The sequence below is a fragment of the Eubalaena glacialis genome, chromosome 17, assembly GCF_028564815.1.
Source record: "Eubalaena glacialis isolate mEubGla1 chromosome 17, mEubGla1.1.hap2.+ XY, whole genome shotgun sequence".
In the NCBI taxonomy this organism is placed as follows: Eukaryota; Metazoa; Chordata; class Mammalia; order Artiodactyla; family Balaenidae; genus Eubalaena; species Eubalaena glacialis.
Window position 1 is genome coordinate 63,031,602 of NC_083732.1, and position 25,104 is coordinate 63,056,705.

Here is a 25,104-nt window from a genome sequence, read left to right on the forward strand (position 1 = left end):
AATATATTTAGGTAACTACTAAGATGATTTTTGCTCCAGAAGTACAGTCTGACAGGAATGATAACAAGACAAGCTGTGATCCATAAGGGATCACATGAGCATAAATCCAGCAACTGGATTAGTTTCCTAAAGTAGAAATGGTTTATGTCATGGTAAAAAAACAGATTATGTTCTCATCCTTAAACTTTAAGCAGGATTAAGGAAAACATGTAAACTCCTAGAGGCTCCCTGATTTACTCTGAATTCTTTGATTCTTTGCTTACTTTTTTTTTTTTTTCCTGGTTGATCAATGTGGGGTTAAATCAAACAAGTTTGAGTGGTAAATTCTTTACTCAACACTGCTGGCTTTATTAAAGGTCTATCTTGTGACTTTTGGAGAATCCTTTTAAGTGAGAATACATAAAGTATAAGACTTCTAGGTAAAGAATGAACCAGAAAATCCTCCAGAATAGTTAGTTTTGTAAACAGGATGGATATATCAATAATACTACTTATTCCGGACAAGTGGCACCTGGACAAGTGCTATCTAGAAACTAAACTTCCTGAAATCAGGACCATATCCCTTATCTGGAGACTTAGAGGGAGTTTCTAGGGCAGATGGAACCAGTCAATCAGGGAACCAAAGACTATGTAAGCCAAAGACTATGCAGAGGATAAATATAATGAAGGTGATTAAAAGTTCAGAAAATAATATTTCCTCAATTCTCTCTCATGCTATCCCAATAGCATATATTTGGACTTTTACATGATTCAGTTTTTTAGTGTTTCATCGTCAATCCTTTGCTTAATTTGAAGCATAGACCTCAAGAACTACCTCTGTCTCAAAATATATTTATTACCTACCAGGAGCACAAGTTACAGTGGGCTTTTCATAAACTGGCTTTTTCAAAAAATGGGATACGTGTTAGACTAGCCTTCACTGTGCAGACCTAAGTGGTGAGCTCAGACTTAAGAGGTGTCTCTGTGCACCATGCTTTAGGGGTGGTGTTATTAATTATGTTTATTTGATAATCAGTAAAAGATGAATATTCCACTGAGTAAAGAACTGATTTTCAGTGGGACAGAGGGGTCTAAATTTTCATTACTAGCACTTTATGGCATTGTGAAATGTTGAGAACATCTGACAATGTTTAATCCAACAGGGCTCTGATACGGTTTTTCATGGCTAGAACTAGATCAGGAAGCAGACAAGTATAAAGATCTAAGAAGCTGGATTTTACCTTTGGAAACAACTCTAGAAGATCCTGATGATATGAGGTTATTTTTTCTTTGGGTATCTACAACTACAAGTTGGACATGGTCATGGTGCAGATGTAAGTATTCATATGAGCTTTCCTGTAATGCTTTTATAAGGGCTGCTCCTAGTTCTCCGTTTAGTATAGACTTGATACTTGGAAGAGCTTGTGGTAAGGCTTTAGACGGGTTTTAAACACATGTTGTCACACTTTAGCTAACTTGATATTCAAAATCTGCTTATACTCTCAACTACTTCTTAGAAGTAAATTAGCAGTACAGGAATTGCTGTCTATTAAATTTTACTCAACCTGTGAAATGGGTGTGCCAGTCACTGGCAGTTAAAACCGGCAATCCACAATGAGGAATGGAACCATTTGAACTTGTCATGTATGATGTAATTGAGTCAACTTTTCTGATAGACTTGATTAATGTGAAAATAAGCATATAATTGGTAGACAGCATTCACATCAATTTTCCCTTAATTCAGGGCAAAAAAAAATTTGTCATGTTATCTCTTTTCCCATGAGACATAGAATAGAGTATGCAAACATGACGGAAAAATAATCTGAGGGACCACCAGCCAACCATTACAAAATTGTCACAAATTTTCTGCATATGAAATTAAATTTTCTCTTTTATTTAAATCTGTTTAAATTTAGAATGTGATCTTAAAAATGCTTCACAGCTTCTAGCAAGGGTTTTAGAAATAGTATATTTAGTTTAATAAAAAAAGAGCCATCTCTGATTTCCAGAGTTGTCACATCATATTATTTGAAGTGTCCGATTTTCAACAAATTTATGAAAATAAAAAGAACTCAGTGGGCTCATGGTTGCACATATCTGTGACTATACTATACTAAAAAGCATTGAAATGTACACTTTAAATGGGTGAGGGAATTCCCTGGTGGTCCAGTGGTCAGGACTCCACGCTTCCACTGCCAGGGGCCCGGGTTCAGTCCCTGGTTGGGGAATTAAGATCTTGTAAGCCACGCAGCCAAAAAATAAAAATAAAAAATAAAAGAATAAAAGTGGAAAAAAAAGAGCCATCAAGAAGGAAAAAAGGAAATCAATACCCTGGCTGCAGAATCAGAATCATCTAAGGTATTTTTTTGAATAGCTTACGAAAAATTTTCTTTGAAATATTGTCAAATTATCTCAAATTAGGTTTGAGAATTAGTTTACAAATCTAGATGTGACCTCCTAATGGCATATCAACACAGTATAGAATCTTAAAAGAGAGAAGAAATTTTAATATCTCCCCAAAGGTATACTAGAGAAAATAAAAATGTGAAAGACCTAAAATAAAACCCAGAACCTCATACAGTTAGTAGAAAATGACAATGAAAGAAATAACATCTTTGAAATCTTGCTAAGAACTCTTACTTAATTCTTTAATTTTGTGTGACAAGTGTTGAACACCAAAAATTTTAAAGATATTTAAGTTAATGCAGTTATCTTTTATTTATCGGCTATCTAAACATTGGTTTTGTCACTTCCCTGAGTGGGTCCAGTAATTTATTTTTTAAGAGACTGTGTTGTGTAGGTGTGGCCCTTGCCCATGAAACCCTCAGAGATTTAACTGTTTTAAATTGTTGCTGATGATAAAAGATGATTTAATTTTTCATGTCCAATTAGTGCATGTATTCAATCAGAGAAAGGAGGCTCCTCTACCTACATCACCGTGTAGTCCCATGCTTAGGCCTTTCTCCTGCTATGTTCAGAAAAAGTCAATGGTTTCCTCAGGGGACAAAGTTAAGATGCCTTGCCCTCACCTCCATGCTGTCTCTGGGAAGAGCCAGTTGCTTTCTTCTGAGGCTCTTCATTTTGAGCAGTTTCTTATCTGAGCCTCTCTCTCCTCATAGTTTCCCTTATTCAATAAGAAGCAGGGAAGCTCAACTTCTACTTCACCAGAACTGACTTTGAACCTATCACTCAACTGTCTGTGTTAACTTGGCTAAGTCCAGCCTCTGCACGGGGGATGCCACAGGACATCAGCCTGGTGGAGGTTTGGGGCAATTGCTGGTTCTGCCCACTAGATCCTAACCCGCGCATGCACCAGACACTTATTCCTTTCCCAGGCTTCTGATTCAGGATATGTTGCTAAGTATTTTGTTAAATGACTTTACTAATAGACATTGCCACTGTTTAAAACGGCCCTGATTCCTCCTCTCCCACACATAAACAAGTAAGTCTTTTATTAAAGAAGGAACAGAGAGGAGTTTGACTAACCTACCTACTCTTTCCCAGCTCAAAATCCTCCCCCCCCTTTTTTTTTCCTGTTCCATGACTTGCCACCTTGGCAAAGACCAAAAATGTACTTACATTTTCCCCATATCGCAGCTAGGAAGTTCCATGCCAAAACACTCAGGCCTGAGAGAGAAATATTAGTTATTAAACATTTGGATTGCATGTTCCTATATATTTTAACCTAAATAAATTTTTATATACATTTAATCAAAATACTAACCTGTGCTAATTTTGTTTCCAGGACAGAAAACTTACAAAAGATATTTTATCTTAAAAACAAGAGAAATTGCTTTTTTCACACCATATCCACAGAATTTTCAAGTCTTAATTAAGTATTTTTGATTTTCAACTTGGAGGGCATCCAATCCAAGTAAATAATCATTCTTAGTTTGTGTCTTTAAACATTTTTACTTTGAACCCAATTATTTTCTTCTCTCAACACAGATTTTCATGGCCAAAGCTCAATAAAGGAAAAAGATTTAGAACACACTCTAAAACAGAGTTTCACAGTAAATGTGAGAAAAAGGAACTAATGTAGCCATTACATTTTAATTTTTCTGAAAATTACCTTTCTTTTAGCATCTTTATATTAAAATTATGCATTACTTTTTTAACAATTTAATGTAAAGAGACTCTGAATTATTTTACTAATATTTTTGATCAACATTGCTGGTACATAGGACAAATCTGTTAGTGGTAGTAGTATTTAAATGCCTTTTTAATTAGTAAGCCATGATCTTTAGGCCATTTATCTCAACCTTTAATGTAATTTGGTCTAATGAAATGGCTATGTCACTGGAGTATGCCACCTAACCTTTGTGCATCCTAATTCTACATTTGCAGAAATAGTTTGTCACAGGCCAGACCCAAAGACTAAAGAAGTTAATATATGCAGATGACCTTGAACAGTGTCTGACACAGAAGAAAACCCCAAAAGAATTACTGTTATTATTATTAATATTGTGAGAGTCCACATGTCTACTTCTATCTAAAATATTTTTGACTTGAGTGTATGAATTTTTTTTTTGAAGTTTTCAGGTCAGAATAACTCAATTATAATTCTGTGTTTAATGTTTTGCCCTTGCACACTGTTTGCACATTGTTTTTTTTTCCCTGTTAGTTGTTGTTTACTAGCTTGCTGATTTTTGTGAAAGAAGTAAATATTATTATGGACAGTATAATTTTTGCCTTTCCCATTTGATAAAAGCCATGAGTGAATTTTAAATGTTTTTATCGTACATTTCCCCTTCTCTTTCTTCGGGGAAGAATCTCAAACTTGTTAAAGAAAGAGTCCATCATAGGGGTTGGGAAAGGGTCCTGGATCTAAGAGTGAGCTTCATAAGGAGCCAAACTGATCATGCTGTGTTAATATTATCTCACTTCTAGACAGTCATTCCCCGTTTTGCAGGTTCCTCTTATTTCCTGAAATATGATAAAACATAAAAATTGCTATACTTTAGGAGAACTAAAGAAAGGAAGCTAGGAAGCTGCCAAGGTTTACTTGTACAGGTGACTTTTTTGGGCGGGAGGGCAGCAAGCAAAGATATCTTTTTCTCTGTTTTATATTTTGATGTTCTTATCTCCCAAAACATGCAGGCGCATGGAGAACAATTATCATTAGTTCTTTCACACTATTATAGCAGTATTATTAGTTTTATCCACTGACTAAATTTATTAAACCTAAAAAATAGTTGTTATAAATAGATACATGAATAGAGCTAATAAATAAAAAGTAGAGTTTCAACAAATTAGATTTTTCCAAATACGTAAATACTGATTACAAATTGTTTCAAAAATTTTAATGTCTAATATATAAGATCCTCTTAAAATGTTTCAACCATTTTTAAAATATAGGCAACAAACAAAATAATTGTAACAGTCTACAAAATTGTTAATATCAACTTTTAAATTTCTTTTTTGTTTTTCTCTATATTTTCATTTATACTATTTTTTTCATCTATTGAGAAAGTTGGGTTCATTAAATACTAGAGCAGGTTTCTCTTCCCCTCACTCTATCTCATATATAAGCCTCAGGATTTAATTTACTCAATTTCTCTTATTTTATTAGGACTCATTAATTTTCTAAATAAGTTTTAAAGCTAAAAGTTTGAGCTTTCTGTTTTAAAGCCAAAATAAGAAGAATTTTGTCCATTACGCTTTGTGTTTTTAATCTTAATCTTTAATCTTTGTTCACTTATGAAACAAACTGACAAATTGTACTTCCAGTGCCATTAGAAGATTAACTATTTTATCTAAGTCAAATTATCTAGTTAAAAGCATTTTAGACTGGAAGTATCTTACCCTAAAGAAATGTCAATTATCCAACTACTTGAAACTATCATGTTTATAATTATGTTGGACTCTCATTACTGGCATTTTTTTACCATGATCCAAGCTCCAATAAAAATTTTACTCCGGATAAATAAATAACTCCGTCAGGAGTTATTAGAAGTGTGATGGTGTAGATAGTGATGTGAAATTATTTTGTTACTTCACAGTAAGAACCAAATCATGACCTTCACCCTATTGCACTCATCTGAGGGCCTTTCTTGTTGGAGTACTTATTTTGTTGAGGTATAATTTACATATAATAACATATTAAGTGTGCAATTTGATGAATCTTGACAAATAAATACATTTAGTTACCACAATCTGAACATAAAATATATCCATTACTCTAAAAATATTTCTTCCCCCCAAACTCCCTTCCACAATTTACAGATCTGAATTGCCACCTAATGACATTTCCTTTCAGACTGAAGAATTTTCTTTAGCATTTCTTATAGTGCCAATTTATTGGCAATAAACAAACAAAAAAATCCCAAAAACAAAATTTTTAGAACAAAAAGAATACTTTTTGTTCTAAAAATGGCTTTATTTGCCTTTATTTTTGAAGCATAGCCTAGTGGGATATAGAATTCTTTATTACAGATTTTTGTTTTTCCTTCATCCTTTGAAATAAGTCATTCCAATGTTTCCGGCTTTAATAGCTTAATAGTTTCTGAGAATTCATCCATTATTTTATTGTTCCTGTTCATATCATTACATTTTCCTTTGTTTGCTTTCAACATTTTCTCTTTCTCTTTTCAACAATTTGACTATGATGTGTCTGGAAGTAGAGTCTTTGTGTTTTCCTTACTTGGGGTTTGTTGAGCTACTTGGATCTGTAAATTAATATTTTCCACAAATTTGGGAAATTTTCAGCCATTATTTCCTCAAGTATTTTTTCTGCCTCTTTCTCTCCTCTACCTTTGTGTAAATCTATTTGACCATATGTTGGACTGGTTTAAATTGTCCCTCAGGTCTCTAAGTCTCTGATTATTATTAATCATTTAAAATTTTATTCTTCAAATTGGGTAATTTCTATTGATCTACCTTCAAGTTCATTGATTTATCTTTCAAAAATAGATTGTTTTTCTTCTCTCTGCCTGTTCTGTTTTGTTCTGCTTTGTTTTGTTCTGCTTTGTTTTGTTCTGTTTTGTTTTTTGTTTTTTGCTGTCCCCACAGGTGTCTCTCTCATACACGCATAGCTCAGCTGTCAATCATGTCTGTGTGCAATCTATAATTTATATTTAGAAGTCACTCCTTCAATGACTTTTAGGATGCTGACTTTTCCCTTCTTATTTCCAGCTGTTTTTCCAGCTCAATACTATAATAGCTGGTACCTTTAAATGATAAGGTTTCTGTTCTCCTGATCTCTCATTTACTTTTATCCGTTTTTTTGTAGCTAAATCCAGAGAGGGTTAGGTTGTCATCTTGATCCAGGAAATTGTTAATTTTTCATTTTTATTCTTTCTTGTTACAATTTTTGAGATAAAATGTTCCTTAAGTTTCTGTCTTTTAATAGCTCTTTACCTATTTCATTGAATTAAAAAAAAATTATTTACTTGGCATTTATGTGACTACTTCATTGCTTTGCCATTACAAGAAACCTTAAACTTCCTTAGAACATTTCAATATCTGTATATACCAGGAAAGAAACTGTCTCAAGCTTGTTAGTATTACCTAAATAAGTTTCTTGATCTCCTAAGCATATGGCATAGTTAAATCAGAGTAATCTGATATATAGGACTCAAATGAGTAAAGTATGATTATCAAAAACTACCAGAAACAAAAATCAAAAACAAATGAACAACTAAAAAGGTAAATAAATCTCATATCAGAAATGAGTCCACTAGTCAGAGAGCCCTCTCCACCAGAAAGACCCTAGTGGAGAATATAATAAATTGTTATTTATCTTGAGTTGCAGACTGGAGTGTGTGGCAATGGTTCTAGATCCCTCTAGCCGAGCCCATCTGAATAATGACCCCATACCTTAGAGACACAACGCCTACACTTATTTTAGAAGACGTGTTGCTTTGGTTTGTACTGGTGCTCTTCTTTTTTGAGATAATTCCAAAGAAGTATTATGCAGATACAATTTTTAAATAGCATAGCAAGCTAGAAAATACATTGATAAAGTGTGATCAACAGGCTATATTCTAATTAGGACTTTGACTCATATACAAATATTCTGAAACATCAATGTCATATATTAGGGCTTTGACAGAAGAACAGAGACAGACTACCTGCATGTCATGTCATGCAAACACAAATTCATCTTAGGTTTTGACTATAAATGTTAAAAAATAAAATTAGAAATTAAATATGATGATGCTAAGGGCAGGCAGATTATCAAGAGAAAAGCTGAGTAGAGAGCTAGTCAAAGGATTCTGGCACTGAGTTAGAAGAAAGGACACCACCCAAAAGCCACGAGTGTCAACCAAAGATTCCAGCAGTGTGTTATTATTCTTAATTTTTAATGAAATTCTCTGTAACTTCCTCCAAAATGTGTTTCATATTAATAAATTTGGAATTGTTGAAAATTTTAATTGTGTTCTCACAATAGTTCATAATTTTTAAATTAAAAATAATTTCTTCACAGATGCTGAGGTAACTGGTAGGCTCAAAGAAAAATATAGCTTGATATTAATATTATTTTTTGTATTGAAATTTATAAACATTTCAGCTGAAATATCCCTTAAGGTATTTTTTTCATAAAGGATTTTTACAAGATAAAATTAACTGAATAATTTTGTATAATTTTGATTATTTGAATGTTTCACCAAATTTAGATATTGTGAAATATAAACCTCAATTCCATTACATTCAAGTAGAATATAAATCTATTTTAAAAATAAAAGAAGCATAGGAAAATTCATCCAAGTATATATATTCTAAAGAACAAAGATCAAATTTCAAAATTAAATATTTTAAAACAATTAGATTAACTGTGATAGAGAAACACACAACAATGTGGATAGATCACCAAAAAACAGCTCTGGTTTTAAAAAGCAGGAAACAGGAGAATATTTATAACATTATAAAAGTAATTCAAATAAGATACATACATTCACTATGCCCAGTATTTTTTCAGATATCTCACGTCCAAGGTCATAACCCAAACATATTGGAGTAGGTTCCTATGAGGGGAGAGAAAAGGAAGAGAAGATTGGAAGCAAAGGCAAAAATAGAGTTTGATAAACCAAGTAAAACAAACATACTGTGCCACAGCATAGCAAAATTTAACTGGAGGAGGGTCTTCCACACACAGATAATAGTGTGCTAAGATCTGCAGAGTAAAATTAATTCATCTCTTGTCTGTCTTGCAGTCCAAAACAAAATTCATGGACACATTAATACACTCCGTGAACATATCAGGACTATAGTCCATGAATTTATCATGACTATAGAATATCACACTCTGAAAGAAAAGCAGCAAGGGCAAAAGACGGAACCACACTTCTAGGAAGTTACAGCAAAGAGAGGCAGATGTTGAGTTCATAAGCCTTGTAAGTGAAGGTTAGCAGAATATGACAGTTCAGGACACCCTACCTCAAAATATGCACCTTGGAATATTGATTATTTTGATCTGTAGGTACTTGGAAAACAGCAAATGCAAGGAGAGGTTTTCTCTGAACTCCCCTTCCCTGCCTAAAGACAGAAACTCAAAAAGGAACTCAATTGTCATAAATGCCCTCCCCAATGGTGTCATCAGCCAGGGAAGATTGACTGTTACCAGGAGAGAGGAGACTAGAAGTCAACACCTCACCCAGACGAACTTTGTTCAAACCATCACACTGATACTGAGCAGGACCCTGTGGGGCTCCTGGGCACAAAAGCCCTTCTGGTCCCCCATTTTTTGATTATAGGAAATAGGCTTCACTCAGCCTCCAGGATTTTCCCCGAGTTCCTAAGGGCAGGTTCAAACAGTTGCTAATTAGGGAAGGGAGGGGATGCAGAGACAGGGGAGGAACAGTCAAGAAACAATAGTGCAGCCTTGGGACAAGGTCCTGATTCCCACTCGAGGGATATACATAACAATATCTTTGAGCTGTTTTGCAGAGATTGAAACCACCAGGTGGGAGATGTTAACTGTATGGTTCCCACAAGCACTCAGACCCCAGACCTGATGGAACCAGAAGGTTGATGATGCTGACTCCCACTTACCTCACCACTAACCAATCAGAAGAACGTCTTTGAGTTGATCACACCCTCTTTGAACCATTACTGTAAAACTCCTCACTACCTCCTCCAGATTGGGACACACAGTTCTAAGGACATTAGCCCACTGTGGCCCCCTTTGCCTGGGGGCAATAAAGCTATTCTTTTCTACTTCACCCAAAACTCTGTCTCCAAGATTTAATTCAGTTTGAGGTACAGAGGCTGGATTTGGCTTCAAGACCTCCCATTGAAACCGAGTCTCCATAAAACCCAGTTCCTCTGCAGAGTTTATGATTAACCTTTCTATCCAAAATGTTACTCTCTTGTCCAACACCTGTTCCCCTCAAGATTGAAGGGTATCAAAGAAAAGGGGGAATCAAAACTGAAGAGGACTCTGTGAGCCCTCCCAGGTACAAAATCTTTTTTGTGTCTCTTGTTTTTTGCTTGTAGAAAAAAACGGCTTTCAGTTTCCTAGACCTTCCCTGAGTTCCAAAGGACAGATTCAAACCCTTGTTAATTAGGAGAGTGAGGAAGACAGAAAGAAACAATAGTGTGCTGATGGGGCAGGGTCCTGGTTCCTCCTCAAGGAATATACATGACAATCTTATCCATATCTCTGAGTTCTTCTACAGGAGCTGAGGCCCCCACCCAGGTGCAGGATGGTAACTTCAGGCTGAGCATAAGCATGTGGACCCCAGACTAGTTGGAACCAGAAGGCAGATTCCTGGGACACCACCCTGTTACCTCACCACCAACCAATCAGAGGAAGGTCACACATCCTGCAGACCTCCCCCTAAATTTTACCTATAAAAATTCTTCCCCGGGGCTTCCCTGGTGGCGCAGTGGTTGAGAATCTGCCTGCCAATGCAGGGGACACGGGTTCGAGCCCTGGTCTGGGAAGATCCCACACGCCGCGGGGCAACTAGGCCCGTGAGCCACAGCTACTGAGCCTGCGCGTCTGGAGCCTGTGCCCCGCAACAAGAGAGGCCGCGATAGTGAGAGGCCCGCACACCACGATGAAGAGTGGACCCCGCTTGTCGCAACTGGAGAAAGTCCTCGCACAGGAACGAAGACCCAACACAACCAAAATAAATAAATATATAAAAATAATAAAGAAATATATAAAAAAAAAATTCTTCCCTGAAAACCATCAGAGTTCTGGTCTTTTGAGCCTGAGCCACCCTGTCTTCCTTGCTTGGCCGTTGCAATAAACCTTTCTCCACTCCAAACTTTGATGTTTCAGTTTGTTTGGCCTCACTGTGTATCTGGCACACGAACTTGGGTTTTTGACAACATCATTTTTTCTTCTAAAGACCCATTCATCTTTCCTAAAAATTATTTACTCAACCCTAACAGGCCTACATCCCTTCTCCCCTTTCCCTATTAAGATGGTATTTAATCCTGAATTCTAAGCCACCTCAGGGAGTTGCTCATTTTTCCCTGGGTATCTCACACATATACATGAGATATACATGTTAATAAACTTTTGTTTATTTTTTCTTTTGTTTATGTCTTTTATTACAGGGGTCTCAGCAAAGAGCTCAGAAGGATAAAAAGAAAATTATTTTTCCTCCCCTACATAAGTTTGTAGAATGGAACTCGGGCAGCTCCAGACAGTAAAAATGAGAATGATTCCTACAGACAGCAGAAATCTTTGGGTGCGTGATGTGATTTTTCTACTCCCTCCCCACCCATATTCAGTACAATCATACAATATACCATATTGTGTGCCATTGGAAAATGTATCGAGAAATATGAAGAGGTCACCTGGGTTTGATGAAGTTAAGTTGGGGATAACAGATACAGAGAAACCTGAACAACTTAAGGGAGTGAAGAAGTGAAGAGCAAAAATCATAGGAAGTTCTTTGAACAGCCCTAGGCTGTAAGAGTGTACTTCTAGTTCAATCAACATAAGGGCTTAAGGAAGAAGAATATCCACCACCCACCCCAAGACATCTGTGTTAACTAAGAATTGATGGAAACCAACGTTTTCTGGCATTTAAACTTCTATTTTCTGAAATTTGGAAATATAAAGATTCATGTAAGTAAATGGGAAAAAATGTATTTTCGTAAGTACATGAAGATAAATGGAAGAACAGAATAAAAGTACTTTTTCTATCTAAACCACTCAAACTCCCCTTTGATTACATTTAAATTACTCCTTTTCTTGGGCTTAATTTTACATATTTTATGTGTAATGAATGAAAAAATGTCAATTTTCAGTATGCATTTATCATTTGATGCACTGCTATTTTACAGGGTAATTTTGTTCTGAGTTAAAATGAATAGATGTTTGCTAATTCAATCCTATTCTTTAAAAGTTAATCCTGTGTTAATAAGAGTTAGGAGTCAATATTGCTTTAACTCATTTTCATATTTTCTTATAAAAATGCTTTTTGTGTTCTAATATAAAAATAACAGCCTGACTGCAAAATAAAATCTCAATAGTAGTATCTCATATCAATTTCATTTACTTTTAAAATGAAGACTGTGCTAGTAGAAAGAAAGAAATCATAATATGTACTTAGAAGTAGTTACTTTATTTCACATATGTACTTAGAAGTAGTTACTTTTTTTCACATATAAATTATTTCTTAATATGATATCCTTAAGATTAAATTTATAATTGTAAATATACTGGAGAGTTTCAATTGAATACAGAAAGAACATTTGATTGGAACTATAGAAGTTAGCCTTATGCTATGAAATATACTTAATATAAATATAATTTAATGATTAATTTACAATTAATTTTATTTAATACGTATTTATATAACTGTAAATATACAATATATAAATATGTATTTATACATATTTATATATAAACATATGTATTTGCACATATTTTCTTTATATATATTTTTGATATATCCATTTCTGAGAGGAGTGTAACAATCTTCCAATATAACTGTTGATCTCTTTGTAACCGAGTAGGATCCTATGGGGCCTTTCTGGGACAGATCCCTCCCCCATATCCTCTGCTTTAGCTCCTCTCTGAAGTACCTAGATAATAGTATCTGATGCACATTTCCTGAGTTGTTTTACAGATGATAAAACTCCCACCAAATGGAAGAAATTAACTACTTGATGACCATGAACACATAGCTCCCAGATCTACTGGTCCTTAAGGATAGATAATGTTAACCCCTGTGACACTGCCCTGTTACCTCACAATCAACCGATCAGAGAATTGTACATGAGCTGATCACATACCCTGGGTCCCTCCCTCACTTTGCCTTTAAAAATGCTTTGCTGAACCCCATTGGTGAGTTTGGGTATTTTGAGCACTAGCAGTCCTGAACTCCTTGCTTGGCGCCCTTCAATAAACACTGCACTTTCCTTCACCACCACCCAGTGTCGGTAGATTGGATTTATTGCACAAGGGCAAGTGGACCCAAGTTTGGTCTTGTAACATCTTTGTATTTTCATTTTTCTTGCAGTTCTCTAGTTTGTTGCTTGATGTGTTTTATAGCTATAATGTTAGGTATATATGTATTCATGATTTTCATATTCTCAGTATTATATTCTTCCTTAACCAGATGATGTTATTGTCTTAAAATTGCCTTAAAACATCAAAATTTATCCACCAAACTTTTTAGATTTATATTTCCCTGCTATACCTATTTCCATCCCTTTATTTTTAATATTTTTCTAATTTTTTAATGTGACATTTTAGACAATAATTGCCTTGGCTGGCAAAAGTGATAAGTATCTAGGGAAGAGACTAAATTCAGTCTAGTCTTTTATGCCCTTTTCAATATACTTAGTGTAGTATGTCTCAGACTGAAAAGCCTCTGGTTTATCATCTGTATCTCTATCTTGGCATTGCTATTTTCCAAAACTATAGCTTTCTCCTCAGCAAGAGTCAGCTACTTTTGGTGTATGAAAGAGCTAAGGCATGATGGACTTCTCAAAGGCTAATAAGTCTATGTGCACCTGTTAACATCTTCCCACCCAAATCCTGTTTCAGAGCTGCTTTGGGTGCTGCTATTTTCTACCTTGTGGCAACAAGGAATGCAAACAACACTAAAGACCTAATGGTAGAGAGAAGTGGGCATAAGTAGAAAGCTCTCTTCTAATTTATTTTTCATATGTGATAACTGGTCCTATTCCCTGAGATGAGTTTTGACACATAAATGAAAAGTCTCTTGTTGCTGTGACTGTTCCTGGCACAGGACATTAATACAATTCAAAAGTTCTCTGTCAAATATAGTTTATTTGATAGAAAAGGATACAGAAAATTGTAGAGAACCAGAATCTTGGAGTACCTGAAGATTCCTATTAAAAGTTTGCTTCTCTCATTTTCCCTGAAAAGAAAATTCGATTCCCATGAGTGTACCAAAGAAAGGAAACATGAGGGAGGAAACACTGTCCAAAAAAAAGTCCTGGCTGGGTTATCAATGGAAGCCTCCTGTGCACTATTACAAATGAGGTCCCTTGTTTTGAGAAGTATTGAGCAAAAATTCAGCTCAGAGAAGGCACTCTGAGTTTTATTACACACTATTTTACCATCATGCACCTGTTGGCCTGTGTTGTGCCATCTTTCTGTGTCCTCAGAGGACTACACAGAACCAAGGTATGCTATTGCTCCCAGTTGTGTTAGCAAAACGAACTTAGTATACCTTTATCCACTATTCTTTTGGAAGTTCATCATTTTAGTGGTAATTGGAAGTTCCCACCTATACCTCTACTCTGCCTGAATTGTTTTCTTAATATCTTATTACATTTAAAGTATAAATTCAAATGTACTTACAAGTGTAAAAGGTTTTTTATTATTTGGCCACTGAATTTTCCTTAAGCCTTACATCTAATCATTCTTTCCCACCTGTTTGATCAGGAACTCCATGTCTTATGCAAGAAAGAAGCCTCAGCTGTCCTTCTATCTCTTATCAAGTACATTCTGGAGGCTGAGGGTGTGGTTAGATGTGAATGCCCAGGTATGCCCAACTTTAAATGCAACACAGGTTAACTCTCGCCTTCTTGGATTTGGGATAGACTGTTGTAGCACAAATTCTGGTACAATAGCTCTGCCATAAAGGGAGCAGCAATTTCCTGAAGAATGAATAAATCAAGCTGGCTCAGTAAGACTTGACTTATTTTATTGTCTTCTACCAAAGACTTCATTGCCTGCAACATCTGGGGACAAATATCCTCCTCTTAATCCCTCTTTTGCCCTATTTCACTCATGTTAAAGAGTATTTGTCTATTTACTATACCAGCTATTGTTACAAAGGAACACCACAGTTAAAGTTAAAAATAACTTTCTCAGAGGTCGATTAATTGTTTTACCCCATACCAAGTCCACAAAAGTTATTTTCAATCTAATATACATTGGTTGTATGACTACACTCTCCAAGACACATTCTAGATTTTGTGGTTTCAAAAATAAATAAATGTAGGCTGTGCCTTATGAAGATCATAGTCTAGAAGCAAGTAAGAAAAATGCCATAGCAGGTATACCATTAAAGAATAAGCACCCTGACGTTAAAGAAGCACTGTAAACAAAGAATGGTGAGATGTCAGGTAAAGGCACCATCAGTTCTGTCCAGGAGGGTTGGGAATTCGTCATAGAAGTGATAATAACCTGGTTAGTTCTGAACAGGTGATGACTATTACTTGGTAAAATAAAACTTGGCCTACACTAGAATATTTAAACAGAGATTTATTTCTCTGGATGATGAGAAACGTGGAGATAGGTGGCTGTCAGCATAGTCAGTGAGCCACAGCTGTTGAGCAGTAAAGTCAGGCCCAGCATCTCTTTGATTCAATTGACCTCTTCATGCTTAAAAAAATGGACACTGAAGCTCCAGATGATAAGTCCAGATTCAGGACAGAACTAGATGGAAAGCTCTAGCAAAATCTGCCCTTTTAGTAGAGAAAGAAATATTTTTCTACTATGAGACAATTTTTATGTTCCACTGGTGAGAATTTAGTCACGTGGCCATCTCGAGTGGAAAGGGGATTTGAGAAGAGCATGTCTAGATTTTCTAGCCTCTAAAGCAAAAGGCAATAAGGAAAAAGGTTAACGTGGTTGGTATGAATTAGCCAATCTACAGGGTCAGTGCAGTTGAGTAGAGATTCATCACATTGAAAAATAGAAAAATGAAGTTTAAGGCCAAGGAAAAAAAAAAGTGAGATTGAAGACAAGGAGACATGGAAATACAAGCATAGGAAATTTGATGTGAAAAGAGTAGGTATGAGACTGGAATTACACATGAATTCTCTGAATTCTATAGCATTAGCTGTGGTTAGTAGATATATATTTGTATTAAAAATAAATTTGATATATCAGTTTCTAAAGGTTTATAGAACTACATAAGCCTTTTCTTTACGTTATTTTTTTCTCTAACAATGGCTTAGAAGACTTTTGATTTTTTGTTTTTGTTTTTCCCCAACTTACCACTGTAAACATCATGAGTACTATAGACCAGTTTAATCAAAATTTTTGCATATTTCGTAGGTGTCAGACACTTTGCAAAGCATTGGAGTTATAAAATTAGACTGCATTCCGAAGAAGTCTTGAATTAAGTGGTAACATTGAAACTTAAAGCCATGTTCCAATTTTTAAGTGGTGTCGTAAAAGAACCTAATGTTTTATTAGTAATACTGAAGTGACATTATGAGTTTAAAGCCTTTTCCTTATGAAATTAAAGTCCGTGGTACCTTATTAGAACCATATTCCATTTACAAATAAACTAAGCATGTTCTTATAATATGTTCATTATGATTTAATGTATTTATTAAATCAAGGTTTAGAATGGGAAAATGAAACTGTAAAATTTCCGTTTAAAAAATTACTTTAATTCATATTCAATAATTCCTCTGAAAAATCCAGAAAGGGAGAAAATAATCTTTTAGGCAATACATTTGGCAACATCAAAAATTCTTTCACACTACCTTGATGGAAAGGGAGTTGGGGAGCAAGGAATACATATAGGAAAAACTCTGAGATGCAATTTAAGGACACTCAGAACAAAACTAAAGGGTTTTCCTTTAAAAAATTGGGTTGGATACTTAGGGAGAATACTATAAAAGCCACAAGAGGTTTTGTCATATTCTAGAAATTCTGTATTAATTTTCTAGGCTTGGGAATTAATTTTGTCAATATATCCTAGTACGATGGAATTCTCTGGATCAGACTTACCTAACTAACTACAAAAAGGTAGGGAAAAACATGAAAAGGCCAGTTTATTGATATAAATAAAATATAACTAAGCCTGGAGAAATGACAAGAGACTGAGCACTTTTTCATAATTAACAAATATGAACTGAAGGCCTATTCTGAGCCCAGTAGTGTTCTAAATGTGTATAACATGAAATCAAGATACTCAGATTTTCTCCTCACAGGAGGCTTACATTTTACTAAGGAGAGTCAAACTTAAAAGGTTTAATTAATATATGAACAAAAGAAAATATACGGTAATAAATACTATTAAAATAATTAAAATGAAAGGGAGTCATTGGATGGCTAATTTAGATTAGATTGCCATGGAAACTCTCCTTGAGGAAGTACCATTTTAAGTTAAGGTATGAATGAATGCCAAAAAGGATTGTATTGTAAAATCAGTAAGACAAGTATTATAGGCAGCAGGGATGTTGATGGAAAAATGCTATAGAAACATCTTGACAAATTTGTGAAACCAAAATATTCCAATGTGGCTAAAGCAGAGTGAATGAGACAGAGAGTGGTATGAGATGAGGATGGGGAGGTAAGCAAGAGCTGATGACATAAGGACGTGGCCAGAATAAGCAGTAGATCTTTTTCCTAAGTGCAATGGGAAAGCTCTGGAAAATTTTAAGCAGGAAGGAGGCATAATAATGCATGTTTTAAAAAAGACTTTTCTAGCTGTTGTGTGGTAATTTGAATGGAAGCAAAAGTGAAAGCAGGGACAACATTTAGGGGACTACTGTGGTATTCCAAGTCAGAGATGATGGCACTGTAGCCAAGAGAATTAAAAGAGGTGAAGAGAAATCAATTCAAAATATGCTTTCCCAGGATATTGGAAAGGACATACAGATGAGGTGGGTGTATCAGTTAAGAGGCTTTCAAATGCAAGAAATAAAATGTCTAATTGAAAGAGGCTTAAAAGACTCTCATATTACAACATATATGGAGGGAGATATTTCCAGATTTAGTAATTCAATCAAGCATCCATGATTATTCTGTCTCTTTATGTCTGCTGTTGTCAAAATTATTGGCTGATATTTGTACATCTTACATATAAATGACAGAATATGGAAGAAAGGATCATCTTTTTCTCCTTCTTTGCTTCTCTTTTAATGAAAATGATTTTCCTCCTGTAGCTCCCATGCACACTTACTTTAAGGTCCCATTGGCTATGATCAAAACTCATACTTATATTCTATGATATTCTAAAGGGAACAGAAGCAAGGAGAGTTCTGGCATGTTTAGCTTCTCTTGTGAGAGATGGACTGGTAGTCATAGACGAAGATGCTATTCAAACTCTCCACTGACACATTCCCTTAAAAAAAAACACCTATTCTTTTCCTATGTATTACATAGCAGTGAGACTTAAGCTATACATCAAATCCCATTTGGCTATATAAATGGCAAAATATTTGTATGATGTTCAACAACAAGTGTTTTCCTGAAAAATATATAGATAACTACACATTAACCTTATTCTGACTTCACATCAGCACTTCTGTCTGTTAAGGACCAGCAGCTGCTTATGTCAATATAATGCTAAAAAGAAAGAAGCAAAATGCCAAATAATGTTAAACTGTCCCCATATCTACTAACCAAAGATAGAATAAGCATATACTTTTTTAGTATCAGTGATACACTATTAATAAATGTATTTATTAAGAATATGAGGCACGGGGGCTTCCCTGGTGGCGCAGTGGTTGAGAATCTGCCTGCCAATGCAGGGGACACGGGTTCGAGCCCTGGTCTGGGAAGATCCCACATGCCGCGGAGCAACTAGGCCCGTGAGCCACAACTACTGAGCCTGCGCGTCTGGAGCCCGTGCTCCGCAACAAGAGAGGCCGCGATAGTGAGAGGCCCGCGCACCGCGATGAAGAGTGGCCCCCGCTTGTCGCAACTAGAGAAAGGCCTCACACAGAAACGAAGACCCAACACAGCCATAAATAAGTAAATAAACCCAAAGTTAAAAAAAAAAAAGAATATGAGACACGAACATATAAATGTTTATATATTAACATATCAATAATATAAGATACTATGTTTATTAAATGATATATAAGAAGTTAGTCCAGGATAATAATGAATACACGATGTATCGAACCTTAGTTACAAAGTCTGATTTAGGCTCTATCTATATAGAAATAATTTATCAGGAAAAAAGAATTCAAAGAATGTTTTAGTAAGGATCAAAAATTGTTATGTAACATCACATCATTTAATACTTCTAAGACAATCTGTAGTTGAATTACTAGCATATTCTCTGCATGATTTCAAAAACAGTTGCTGATATTTTCAGCAATCAGGAAAGGTTTTTTTTAATGTTTCCTGAGGTAAATTTGCTAACAACATTAAAATGAATCTATAAAGTAAGCAGCAGAATTTTGAAGAACTTTACGCTTCACAGACACAATTTTCCAAAAGACAACTATTAAGATACAACTCTGACTTATATGACATTCATATTACGATATGTCAAAAAACAACTGGTTGATGAGTCAATAAGTGAATGATGAAGGAATGAATATTCTCACAATGAAAGTTCTCCTACCTGACTCTGATCAAGCCCAGACAGAAGGGAGAAGGCTTGTTTGTACATTATAATAAATACTCTGATGATGTGACCATTGGAAAAAAATACTAATTTAAAAATTATTTTCTAGTACTGTAGTAGATTACTTTGAATAAAGGGAGAAAATTTCATGCTACTGGTTCTGAAGATCCAGTTCTCAGTGTGTCTGGGACATTACTATAGTAATTTTTAGAAATACCTATAAAAGGTGGAGATACTCCATCAGTGAACCTTTTTTTTTTCCTTGAACTGCTGTAGAACTGAAAATTGGATGAAAAATCTAAAAAAATTTTAAAAGAAGGAAGAAGAAATTTCTAAACTACTTAGGAGGTATGATTCTGATGCCAAAAGAGGAAAAATATCATGGTTGAAGTGTGAAGCAAATTCCTGAGTTCATTGTTACCCATGCATTTACTACTTTATAATTTTAAAATCAATTTCCCCACATAATAAGAATAGTAATAATCAAAAACACTAAACACACACATCTACACACACATCTTTAAACGTTAAAAAACTGACCCCTGAATTTGAACTTTTTTTTTCTTTTGTTATTGGGTTTTTTTTTAACATCTTTATTGGAGTATAATTGCTTTACAATGGTGTGTTAGTTTCTGCTTATAATGAAGTGAATCAGCTATACATATACATATATCCCCATATCTCCTCCCTCCCACCCTCCCTATCCCGCCCCTCTAGGTGGTCACAAAGCACCGAGCTGCTCTCCCTGTGCTATTAAACTGATTCAGAAGATAGTGTTCACACCCTATCAATATTTGTGGGATGCAACAAAAGCAGGGAAATTTAAGCAGTTAATGCATATATTAGACAAGAAAGGATCTAAAATCAATAATCTAAGCTTCCATCTTCAGAAAGTAGAAAAAGAAGAGCAAATTTAATCTAAAGTGAACAGAAGAAATAAAAGAGCAGAAATCAATGAAACTGAAAACAGGAAATTAATAGAGATAAATCAATGAAACCAAAATCCAGCTCTTTGAAAAGATCAACAAATCAAAAGCCTCTAGCTAGGTCAATATATTAGAAAAAGGGGACACAGATTACTAATATAAAAAATGAAAGTTGGGGCATCACTATAGATATCATGAACATTAAAAGCATAATAAAGGAAGAATATGAACAACTCTGTGCCCACAAATTTGATAACCTAGGTGAAGTGGACAAATTCCTTAAAAATACAACCTTCCAAAACTCACACAAGAAGAAACAGATAATTTAAATAGACCTATATCTATTAAATAAATTGAATCAACAACTAATTATGTACCAAAACAGAAAGCAGCAAGCCCAACTGGATTCACTGGTGAATTCTACTAAACATTTAAGGTATAAATTATACCAATTTTCTACAATCTCTTACAAAGATAGAAGCACAGAGACTACTCCCTAGCTCATTTTATCAGCATTACCCCATTAACCCACTACTAAAATCAAACAAAAATATTACAAGAAAAAAAAAAAAAATCTACAGACCAATATCTCTCATGAACATAGATGCAACTATCTTCAACAAAATATTAGCATATTGAATCCAACAATGTATAAAACAAATTATAATGCCATGACCAAATGCTATTTATCCCAGTTATGCAAGACTGGTTCAACATTCCAAAATCAATTATATAATCCATCACATCAATAGGCTAAAGAAGAAAAATGACATTATTCTATTAATATACACAGAAAAAGCATTTGACAAGATTCAAAACCCATTCACATTAAAAACTCTCAGTACACTAGGAATAGAGGGAAATTCTTCAACTTGATAAAGAATATCTATAAAATAATCCTACAAATAACATCATACTTAATTGTGAGGAGCTCAACACTTTCCCACTAAGATCAAGTGCAAAGCAAGGATGTCCCCTCTCACCACAGCTTTCCCACATTGTACTGGAAGTCCTAGCTAATGCAATAAAATAATAAAATGAAATAAGAGGTATACAGATCATGAAGGAAGAAATAAAACTGTCTTTGTTTGCAGTTGCCATAATTGTATATATAGAAAATTTGAAAGAATTGAAAAAACTTTTAAAAACCTCCTGGAAACAATGTGCTTAGAGCAAAGTAGCAGGATATGGGGTTAATATATAAAATTGAATTACATCCCTATATACTAGCAATGAACAAGCAGAATTTGAAATAAAAAACAATAGCATTTACATTAGTACCCAAGAAAATGAAATGCTAAGGCTTAGATCTAAAAAATATATTTAAGATCTGTACAAGGGAAACTACAAAACTCTGATGAGAAGTATCAAAAAACTAAATACATGGAGAAATATTCCATATTCATGGATAGGAAGACTCAAAATTGTTAAAATGTCAGTTCTTCACAACTTGATCTATAGAGTCAATGAAATCCCAGTCAAAATCCCAGCAAGTTACTTTTGGATATCAAAAACCTGATTCTAAGTTTATACGGAGAGGCAAATGACCCAGAATAGCCAATATAGTATTGAAAGAGAAGAAAAAAAATATTGGAGGACTGCTACTACTCAACTGTAAGACTTATTATAAATCTACAATAATCGGGACACTGTGGTATTGGTGAAAGAATAAACAAATAGATCAACAGAATAGAAAACCCAGAAATAGACCCCCTTTTATATAATCAACTGATCTTTGACAAAGGAGCAAAGGCAATGCAATGGAGCAACAGTAGTCTTTTCAACAAATGGTGTTGGAACAACAGAACATTCACATGTAACAAAAGTTAACTCAAAATGGAGCAGAGACCTAAATATAAAGTAAAATTCAAAACTAGAAAACTTCTATAAGATAGTAGGATAAAAACCTAGATGATTTTAAATATAGAGATAATTTTTTAGATGTAAGACAAGGCACAATCCATGATAAAAATAATTTATAAGCTGGATTTCATTAAAATTAAATATTTTTGCTCTTTGAAAAACACTGTCAAGAGAATAAAAAGAGAATCCACAAACTGGGAGAAAATATTTGCAAAAGCACATCTTATACAGGACCTCTATCAAAAATATACATATAATCGTGAAACTCAACAAGAAAACAATCTGATTAAAAAATGGGTCAGAGATTTTAACAGACACCTCAACAAAAAAGATATAGAGATAGCAAATAAGGACATGAGAAGATGCTCTACATCTTGTATCATCAGAGAAATGCAAATCAATACAATATTGTGATACCATGACACACCTATTAGAATGCCCAAAATCCAGAATACTGACAAAACCAAATGCTGGCAAGGATGTGGAGCAACAGGAACTCACATTCACTGGTGGTGGGAATGCAAAATGGTATAGCCACTCTGGAAGATAGTTTGACAATTTCTTACAAAAGTAAACATACTCATACCATATGATACAGCAATCATGCTCCTTGATATTTACCCAAAGGAGTTGAATACTCACGACCACACAAAAACCTGCAGGCAGATATTTATAGCAACTTTTTTTCATAATTTCCAAAACCTGGAAGGTATCCTTCAGTAGATGAATGGGTAAATATACTGTGCCACCCCCAAACAATGGAATGCTACACAACACTAAAAAGAAATGACCTATCAAACCATGAAAAGACATGGAGGAAATATAAATGTATATTACCAGTGAAAGAAGCCAGTTTGAAAAGGCTACATACTATCTGATTCCAACTATACGACATTCTGAAAAAGGCAAAACTATGGAGACAGTAAAAATCAGTGGTTTCCTGGGTTAGGGGTTGAGAGGGATGAATAGGCAGAGCACAGCAGATTTTTACGGCAGTGAAACTACTCTGTGTGGATACATGTCATTATACATTTGTCCAAACCCATAGAATTTACACCACCAAGAGTAAACCCTAATGTAAACTATGGACTTTAGGTGATACAACATTAATATTGGTTCATTAATTTAATGTACCACTCTGGTGAAGGAATGTTAATGACGAGTAAGACTGTGTAATATGTGTGGGGGTAGGTGTTAATATGGGAAATCTCTAACTCTGTACTCATTTTTGCTGTAAACCTAAACTTATGCTAAAAGATAAAATCTCTTCAGGAAAAAAATAATAAAGGTAGTGTTTATCCACCTGAGAATTATATGCATATCTTTTTGGTTTTAGTCCGTTATACTCAATTGCTTTGTACATACAAACTCCATAAAATATACCTTGTTTGGTAAACTGATAGGCTCTCTTTCCATGTTAAATGCTAAAATCCTTTCTTGGTGTACTACAGTAAATGTAGGGCTAGATGACACAGCATTTGCTTCTTTGAGTCACATGGCACCTTGCTGTTTGGAGATCAAATGCAAATAGCAACAGTGGGAGTTCAGGCCACTGGAATCGTTTATTTAGGCCTTCATTTTTTTTTTTTTTAACAGATTTTTATTTTTATTTTATTGGCTGCGTTGGATCTTCGTTGCTGCTCACGGGCTTTCTCTAGTTGCGGCGAGCCGGGGCTACTCTTTGTTGTGGTGCGCGGGCTTCTCATTGTGGTGGCTTCTCTTGTTGTGGAGAGCAGGCTTCAGTAGTTGTGGCTCGTGGGCTCTAGTGAGCAGGCTCAGTAGTTGTGGCACACGGGCTTAGCTGCTCTGCGGCATGTGGGATCCTCCCGGACCAGGGCTTGAACCCATATCCCCTGCACTGGCAGGTGGATTCTTAACCACTGCACCACCAGGGAAGTCCCTAGTCCTTCATTTTTTTAAACATGAGTTCTATTGATGCTGTTACACTCTCATATGCCCAAACAAGATCAATGAAGCTGTTATATTCTGATATTCAGAGTAATTTCTTGAAATATTTCTAGGCAAAGGGACTCAGTTGCAAACTGGACTTCCATTGTTTCTGAATAGTTTCTCTGCAACATTTTAGCTTCTGTAGTATGGGACTTATAAAACATATACTTCAAAAAAGAATCTCTACATAGCATTCATTTTAAGTTCACACACAAAAAATCAGCATTGCCCATGGTTAATGACCTCCTATCCTTATACCTATTATGTTTCCTGATTTATTTTTCTCTCTCTTGAGTATCCTCCAGCTAAGTTCACCTTTTCTCACCCCAAAATTATTTTTCTTCAGTAAGTGACCTTGCTATTATTTCTTGCAGGCATGGAGATTTTCATCATCTCCATGGATATTCATATATATGAATATATATGAAAGGATAGGCCTCTCAAGTATTTTTATTCCTAAAAATTATCAATTTTGCAGTAGGAATTTTTTCTTCATTTCATTAGCAGTAAATACTGTGTGACCCCTTTTAGCATACATAAAAATGCATCCCTTCCTTGCATTTATGCATTTGGCCAAATGCTTTCACATTGCAGTTAAATACAGTATATTAGTTGATTGGATTTAGCGAAGGAGGGAATTAAGTTGTTTTTTTCTGTTGCATATGAATAAAAAATTCATT